Below are 8,512 nucleotides of genomic sequence, written 5' to 3' on the forward strand. Positions count from 1 at the left end.
CTGGTTATTTCGACATCCCGGATAGGCCCCAAGGAATATGTCACCTCCCTCTTCAGAAGCCAGCACCAAGGCAAGTTAAGATTAAGAACAGCCCATGTTAGAAATTCAGGTCTTAATCATAAAGAGCTGGGGAGTCATTGACTCCTGGTTGTACCAGCAGTGGTAGCTCATAACAGGAACATGTAGCAGAATGTAAACATTGACCAGGTGCTAATGCTAGGCTATTTTGAACCCTAGGAAAGGTTAATTACTTGCACCTCCCTGCAAAATTGCTAACTTCAATTTTCAAAAACAGATGTCTTGTAGCAGAGAAAAATGCAAAGCACAAAACTTGAAACTGCTAAATTTATTTTAAATTGCGAGAATAAGCAATGCAACAATCATTGACTATCTTTCTCAAATACAAAAGGAATTGTTTTCACACAGAAATAATTTCAAATAATCTTTAAAATTTAAATCTTTTAAAGTTCTCAGTTTTAAGAACTTCAGAAACTCACTACAGTACAGTACATGTGGTTTTTATTTTGCAAATTTTGTTACCAATTCCTTCAGGTCAAGTGCTGATCAATCGATACATTTGTCAAGCCAGCTAGCCTCTTTTGCAACATGGTTGAATTTTTCAACATGGTTTCAGCTGTGTGAGAAAGATCCTCAGAGCAACAGAAATGTTAGGCACATTGTCCAGGAGTTGTTGTAGTATGAAGAGAAGTACTCCTTGTGGTGGCATAGACTTAGTAAATCTTTCAGCTGTTACTGTAAGTTCATAGCATAGATCTCCAGCACCAATATTTTTTGCTTCCATTTTGCAGCAATTGTTTTTCAAAAATTTTGCAGGCCTTAGGTACATCTTCAGTGGACTGCATATATCATACAGAGGATGCTGGTGGCATTGTGGTCTGACTCTAACCCACTGATCCTCTTGTGCTCGCCAATCAGAAGGTTGCCGGTTCAACAGGAGATGGGTTGAGCTCCTGTTGCTCTGTCCCAGCTCCTGACAACCTAGCAGTTTGAAAGCATGCCAGTGCAAGTAGATAAATAGGTACCACTGCAGCAGGAAGGTAAATGGTGTTTCCATGTGCTCTGGCTCTCATCACGGTTCTTCATGCACAGTTTAGTCCTGCTGGCCACATGACCCAGAAAGCTGTCTGCAGACAAACGCCGGCTCCCTGAGCCTGAAAGCAAGATGAGCGCTGCACCCCATAGTTGCCTTTGGCTGGACTTAACTGTCCAGGGGTCCTTTACCTTTTTACCCTTTTTTTGTCAGGAAGCCAAATGGGGAAATATTTTGTTGTAGCTGTTGGAATCTCTCTTCAACAGTTTTTATGGGCATGTTTAAGATAGCATAGTAGAAACCTACTATGATTTTTTGCTTTGGATCTTGTGGTACCTCTTATTGGACCTCATACTCAAACTGCCATTTCTTTCTCCTTTTTTGGGTAGTATTTCTAGCTCCTTTCCAATGTCAGCAGTATCTATCAAAACTTGTTGAAACCCCCCATCACACCTGCAGCCCAGAAAGTCATTCTTGGTCACTTGCCATTTGCTTTTAGCTGAATTTAAATCAGCCTCCTTATCTAGTAGTAGCTTGCTTGTTAGATTGACTTAAAAAAAGGAACAATGGTACCATGGAACAAATGATACCACAAACTTGAGTTTACCAATTACTATCAGCAAGAGCCTTAGCTTCAATTTGGGGAGTATTTCAGGCTTGTGCCATCAAGTATCTTTATTAAAGCACCATATATACTACCAAGATGATATCTCAGTGGTTTCAAAGCAACAATCTTTGAACCTCATCTCATCTTGTTTTGCTCAATGGCTTAGCAGTTATGACTAAATCTGAAACAAGGCTAGTTAGAATTTGCCAGTGCTGAGTTAATGCAGAGAAATAATTATAGATCTGTTGAACAACAAAGTGAATAAACTAGTTGCTTCCACACAACACATAAACACTACCAGGTTTGAAGAGTGTGCATTGTGTGCTGGTCACAAAAGGCACATGTTTATGTCCAGGACTCACTTTTCTACACCATTTCCTTTGACTTTATTGTTAATCCCATTATAATAAATAACCTTTACCATGCAGATTCTCAATGCGTAATCCACTTTGCTCAAGCTTGCCAAGAAGAGTTTCTGTCATATTTCATACCTATATAAAAAAACAATTCTAGTGTTTCAATTAAAAAAATGTTTCAAAATAAAACATTTTTGTTATTATTACTTCAAAAGGGAAAAATTTCAAAATATAAAACAAAAATAAAATATTAAGGTACCAGTAATGTATAAGATGGAACAGAAACTAAAGAGAAAGAATTAAGATTATTAGTCTTTATACTGGTAGTTATTGAGCTGTCGTAAACTTGTTACATTAATAACTCACCCCTAGCATCAGTATTGTTTAATGTTTTATTAGAATCATCAGAAAAGTTTTTAAAAGAATAGACAGTGTTTGAGTTGTTGGGGAACGGGCAGAGGGAGTCTCTCTCCCCCCATAAGTTTACAAAGTCCCATTTAGCTACTTATTTTAAAAAATAACATTCCTCGTGTACTGATAAAACAACTAAAAGAAAGAAATATTGATGAAACAATCATGTAAAGATGGGTAAAACAATACTAAAAAACCACAAACTCACATTTCTCATATTGTGCTTTGGAAAGGGAAAGGACACAAAATAAATGGGGCGAATACAAAGGTGCAGACACACAATGCTCTATTCGATTTTCAAAAATATGCCTATTTATTTCTCCTCTCTCTCTCTGTCTGTCTCTCTCTATAAATGCTGCTATTTGGTAGAAATTCCAGGTAGTTATGAAAAGGTCCTGAAAAGAAGGAACATAACAGGGGTGTTCATACCGTATGCCAGGAGTGTACAATCTGCACCTCTGTATGAATTTTGGACTGTACACAAATACACACACAACATTCAATTGGTGGGGAGGCTGTCTGTTTAGCAGAAGGGCAGTAGGTTAGTGGCAGTGCATCTCCTTTGAATGGAGAAGGTCCTAGGTTTGACCCTGGCATCTCCAGGTGGGGTCTAGAGAGTCCCTCTGCCTGAAACACTGGACAACTGCTACTGGTCAGAGTAATTTAACCCTGAGCTAGATGGACCTTCTGGTAGGTCTGGAAATGTCTGCTTTTTGAAACCATAGAGAGCTGCTATCAGTCAATATTGTAGACAATATTGAGGTAGATGGACCAATGGACTGATTCAGTATAAGGTAGTTTCCTATATGCCCCTTATATGGGAGGGCGATTGACTGTAACTCAGTGGTAGAGCAAGTTCAAACCCTACATCTCCAGGTAGTACTGGGAGAGGTTTCTACCTGAAGCCCTGGAGAGCTGCTGCCAGTCAACATAGCTTCTGCCAGTCAACATAGTGAATACTCAGCTAGATTTATCCCAATGGTCTGAACAGGTATAATGCAGTTTCCAAGATATCCTACATAATATTGGAGCTGTACAAATAACAGAAGCATAGAATTGTAGAGTTGGAAATTACCCAAGCAAAAGAGCACTCTCCCTTCCTATAGTTTCCAGAAGCTGGTACTGTATTCAGAAGCATTAGAATTAGAGGTAGAGCTGAGACATTGTGGCTAGCTCTGTATTGAATCTTCCACCAGTTCTAGTGTTCCTCCTCCTCCTCCTCCTCCTCCTCCTCCTCCTCCTCCTCCTCCTCCTCCTCCTCCTCCTCCTCCTCCTCCCCTCCTCCTCCTCCCCTCCTCCTGTAACAACAACAACAACAACAACAACAACAACAACAACAACAACAACAACAACCCACCCTTCACACTAAGGTCTCAGGGCGGGTTACAACATTAACACAATTTTTTAAAAAGTTTAAAAATCTTACGATCATAAAATAAGAGTCCTATTTTTTAAATAATAATAATTTGGGAGTATTGGGAGGCTTCCAACGGAAGTATTAAAATACAATAATCTATATTGTTTAAGTCTCTCATGTCTCTCATGTCAACTTTTACCTTTTCTCTAAACTAAAAAAACTCACAAATGCTGCAATCTCTCCTCCTGCAGGAGCTGCCCCAGTTCCCATGGTCATTCTTACTTAAAGCTCAGTTCATAAAACAAACAAACAAAATGTACACGGTGGTGGAAAGTGTGCATAAAAATGAATATATTAGTGAAAATAGCATACAATAATATTAAGGAAAATTGCCTGCATTACTTAAAACTGCATACAAAAATATATAGGGGAAAAATTACAACATAATGCTGTTGAATTCTCATGGGGATTTTATTATTTAATTGCAAATTACTGCAAAATACGGAGAACTGAATTTAAAATAGGAAAAATGAAATATGTAGGGAACTGAAATTGACAGATCCTTCCACTCCCATCTGTTGTCAAATGCATATTAGATAATCAGCTCACAAAACTCTTCGGAGAAATTGTGTGGAGGGGGAGAAGCAATTTAACTCAATTTTGGAAGTTCTCATTCACCTAGAGAAATTCAGTTAAATTGTTTCTCCCCCTCTCTGTTCTTTAAAGAATTTTGAGGCCATTGTCTAATATGCATTTGATAACAGATGGGGGTAGAAGGGTCTGTTGATTCTGGTACTCTCAGCTACTTTCCCTTTTCCTTCCTTCCTTCCTTCCTTCCTTCCTTCCTTCCTTCCTTCCTTCCTTCTTTCCTTTGCAATGGCTGCAAACTGGCAGCACCATCATGTTTGCATTAGAGAATTTTCAGAGGAGATGTTGCAAAGCGGTCTTCTTTTTCCAGAAGTTTGCGGTGGGGTGCGGGAGGGAAGAGACGTTAGAAAAAGAAAACTCTCAGAAATATTCTCATTAAAAATTCCTTACGTGACAGGCAGGAAGTGCTTATTCCTCTCATACATTCTCCAAAAGGAGTGTGTGTGTGTGTGTGTGTGTGTGTGTGTGTGTAGGGGTGATGGGGGAGGGGGTGGAGATATGAAAAGATTTGAGAAGTTATAAAGAGTTGCTCACCCCATGAAGTGGTTTGGGATCTCCAGATCAAAAGTTTATTTAAGTGAAGAAAACACATCCATGGATTTAAAAAAACACCTATGAAAAAGAAAGAATCACACTGCTGTCAATTTCTAGACATCACCATCAGGAAAGAGAGAGAGAGAGAGAGAGAGAGAGAGAGAGAGAGAGAAGAGAGAAGAGAGAGAGAGAGAGAAATTACATTTCAGCCTGACAAGTGACTAATCAAGGCGCGTGAAACGGTGCTGCCATAAATTACTCCACCACGAAATAAAGCACACAAACAGACCGATGATAATAAATGTAAATTATTTCTCTGAAGAAATTTTCTTGGTATATGAGTAATACGAACCATCAGGAAGGAGTCTTCCTTAACATTAATTACAGAAAATGACAAGCGACTTGATGGTTGGGAAGGCTCATTATCCGGGAACATATTCACAACTTTGCAATTTGTGCGAGATGTTCTCGGGCTAAATTAATCTCCCTTCTTTGCATGAGCCTCTTCTAATTTTCATGTTATTAACAGGTTTGCGGTATCACTCAGTACTTGCCACTCCAATCAGGTTTCGGCGCGTTCGCAAAAGCGGAGTGTCATTTATAAGGATAAGCCTCCATAATGGCGCTCGCTTTCATGTGGAGAATTCTACAAGGTTGTGTTTAATAAGGTCCTTTAATCATCTCCTTTGCTCAACTTTTGCTTCCCCCTTTTCTTTTTTCTTTTTTTATGAAGAGTCATTATAAGACTTTGAAGTTCATCAAGGATGATGAAGAAGAAAAACCATGACATTGTTGCAGAGGGAAAAGGAGAGGAAGGATATGGAGGAAAAGAGATTGTAGGAGAGCATAAGAAAAGTAGGAAAATAGATGGATGGAATTTAAGGCAATGACAAATATTGTTGTTCTGCATCCTTGAAGGTTGGGTTAGCCTGGAAAGCCAAGGCTCCCAAGCATCTCAGTTAAGCATAAGAACATACAAAGAGCCAGCTGGATCAGGCCAGTGGCCCATCTCTGGAAAGTAATGGAAAACACAATCATTCCATGAGCAATCCCAATATATCTATGCCTTATGTTGGTGCTCATTGTGACTGGTGCACTCCGGTTTCTGTCACGGTGTTCCATTGTGCCAAAAGCGGTTTAGTCATACTGGTAGAGCAGAGGGCAGGGACCCTGATGGTGGGTGAATCCAGAAATAATGAAAGGCAGATCCAGAACCAATGAGAAGGCAGAAACAACTAATTCTAGCTTTGACCCCATCCTCCACCCTGTTGAGTTATACAAGGGCAACACTGAGGCCAATGAGGAGGAAGCTGAGACTGGTTTTAAAAAAGGAGGCAGGATACTGAAGACTGGCTGAGAGCAGGCAGCGGTTGGAGAAGCAGTGCTCCTGTGGCCCTTGTAGACCAGCCTCCAATGCTTATATTGGAGGTCTTTGGAGGAGTTACTCTCTGTAGCCCTCAATGGCTCTCTCACACAACTCACATCCACATGCACTCAATCCTGTTGACAAAGTTCCAAGGAACGCCTTCACAGCTAAGATCAGATGGGGCCCATCTCAACGGAACCTCAGCTGTTTGGTGATGACTTTCTTTTAATGCAGAATGATAAATAAAGTCAAGGTACTAAACGCATATCATGCGTTTTTATAACATGGATATGCAAGGATTTAAAAACTTTGCAAATAATAAGTCTACAGCATGTGGCCTGTAGAATACACTAAAATAACCAAAGAGTATTCAGAAGTGTTACTGCCTCCAACTGTGGAGCAAGAGCATAGCTATTGTGGCTAGTAGCCATGGATAGCCCTCTCCTTTCTGAATTTGTCTAATCCTCTTTCAAAGTCATCCAAGTTGTGGCCATCATTGCCTCCTGTGGGAGTGACGCCCTATGTATCCTGTTATCTCAGGCATCCCCAAACTTCGGCCCTCCGGATGTTTTGGACTGCAATTCCCATCTTCCCCGAACACTGGTCCTGTTAGCTAGGGATCATGGGAGTTGTAGGCCAAAACATCTGGAGGGCCGCAGTTTGGAGATGCCTGTGTTATCTGGTCCCTGACCCTGGACCACCCTTGTGCACTGCTTTTTTGCTTTGCCCGCATTGGCGCTGCCACCAGAGAATTCCCATATTGTTTGGGATCCTGTTTAGAGCTGGACTTTATGTTCCTAAGATCTAGCTGTGATGTAACAAATGCAGAAAAACAGTGTGTGAGTGGGGGGTAGGGTGGAGAGAAGAATACATAGAATATACTAGAGGTATAAAAAGAGGACTTTCAGAAACAGAGAAAGAGACGAGAGAATGTAATGAGAACTGTTGTGACATGTTAGGAGGGTACTTTAATCCAATATGACAATCCTGGAAGTTTTGCAGTGTGGTGGTGCTGTTCTGAGGTTAACCTGATTCCTATCTGCAGATTTGATAACACTGGACTGGTGTTTGTGGTGGGTAGGGGGTGGGGAGTGATTGAATGCAAGCAAGAGGAAGAAACTTTATTAAATTTCTGAAATTCATTTAAGCAAGGGATCTGTGTAATGAATTGCCCACTCTCGTCTGCACAGCATCCCCCGGAAGCGACGATAATTTAGGTGGACATAAACCGATATGTAGATTAAAAAATGTTTAAGCCAAGTGTCGTAAAATATCTAAAAAACATAAGGCGGAATTAACATAGCAAAGTTTAGCATTATAAGTAATGACGGGTCAGAGAGGAGGTTATGTCTGTGGAATTGCATTTCAATACAATAAATCCATTCAAACTCTGACTGGAGACTCAAATTGAATCTATAGAGAAGGCAACTGGAAGCCACAGAGTGCTATGATGAACTACTCAGGGGAGGGGAGGGGGGATGCAGTGCATTTAGAGTTTAAAGAGGGCATTGGTGAGCATGCCACTGGCTGGCTGCAATGCACATCTTGCCTCAATTGCTGCAACCCTCTCCTTGGCCTTCTGTTGTCACTCCACAGCCTCCTTACATCTGTGCAAAACTCTACTGTCAAATTCATTCACCTCTCCCATCACTCTGATCCCACAGAGCCCCCGCTGAAACCCCTGCATTAAGAACATAACAAGCGCTTGCTGGATTAGGCCAGTGGCCCTGCCACAGATCTTAGGCATCAATACTGGGGAGGGGGGCTTTTCCAGCTGGCACAGTGATCGACCTGCCTGCTCCACCTGTGGATGTGGCAGTGATCCTGCCACTCTGCTAACCCCAGCTGCACAGCAGCAGCAAGAATGCCTGAACTGTTAGATGGCTTTGAACACGGAGGGGGGGTGTTAGGCAATTAAATCAAGGATAAGTCTATCAGTGCCTTGTAACCATGATGGCTAATGCATCATCCTGGCTCAGAGGCAGTGTGCCACTGAATATGAGCATCAGCCGATGGGTTCTTGTCTTGCTAGTGGGCTACCAGGAGGAATCAGGTTGGCCAGAATGAGAAATAAGAAGAAAAGTCTGCTGGATCAGGCCATTGCCCCATCTAGGATACTGTTTTCACTGTGGCCAGCCAGATGCCCTAATGGGAAACCTACAATCAGGACCCAAGCTCAAGA

At 41.3% G+C, this 8,512-nt stretch overlaps 1 long non-coding RNA gene across 1 annotated transcript; it reads right to left on the bottom strand.

Moving 5' to 3' along the window:
- Positions 1-331: 331 nt before the first annotated feature.
- Positions 332-3,611, bottom strand: LOC148686631 (uncharacterized). Its single transcript, XR_015948793.1, has 2 exons — positions 3,501-3,611; positions 332-2,149 (listed from the first exon to the last, which is right to left on the bottom strand). It is a non-coding gene; the product is annotated as an uncharacterized LOC148686631 (long non-coding RNA).
- Positions 3,612-8,512: the final 4,901 nt, after the last annotated feature.

Source organism: Zootoca vivipara, chromosome Z2 (assembly GCF_965207765.1).
Source record: "Zootoca vivipara chromosome Z2, rZooViv2.hap1.1, whole genome shotgun sequence".
Lineage (NCBI taxonomy): Eukaryota > Metazoa > Chordata > Lepidosauria > Squamata > Lacertidae > Zootoca > Zootoca vivipara.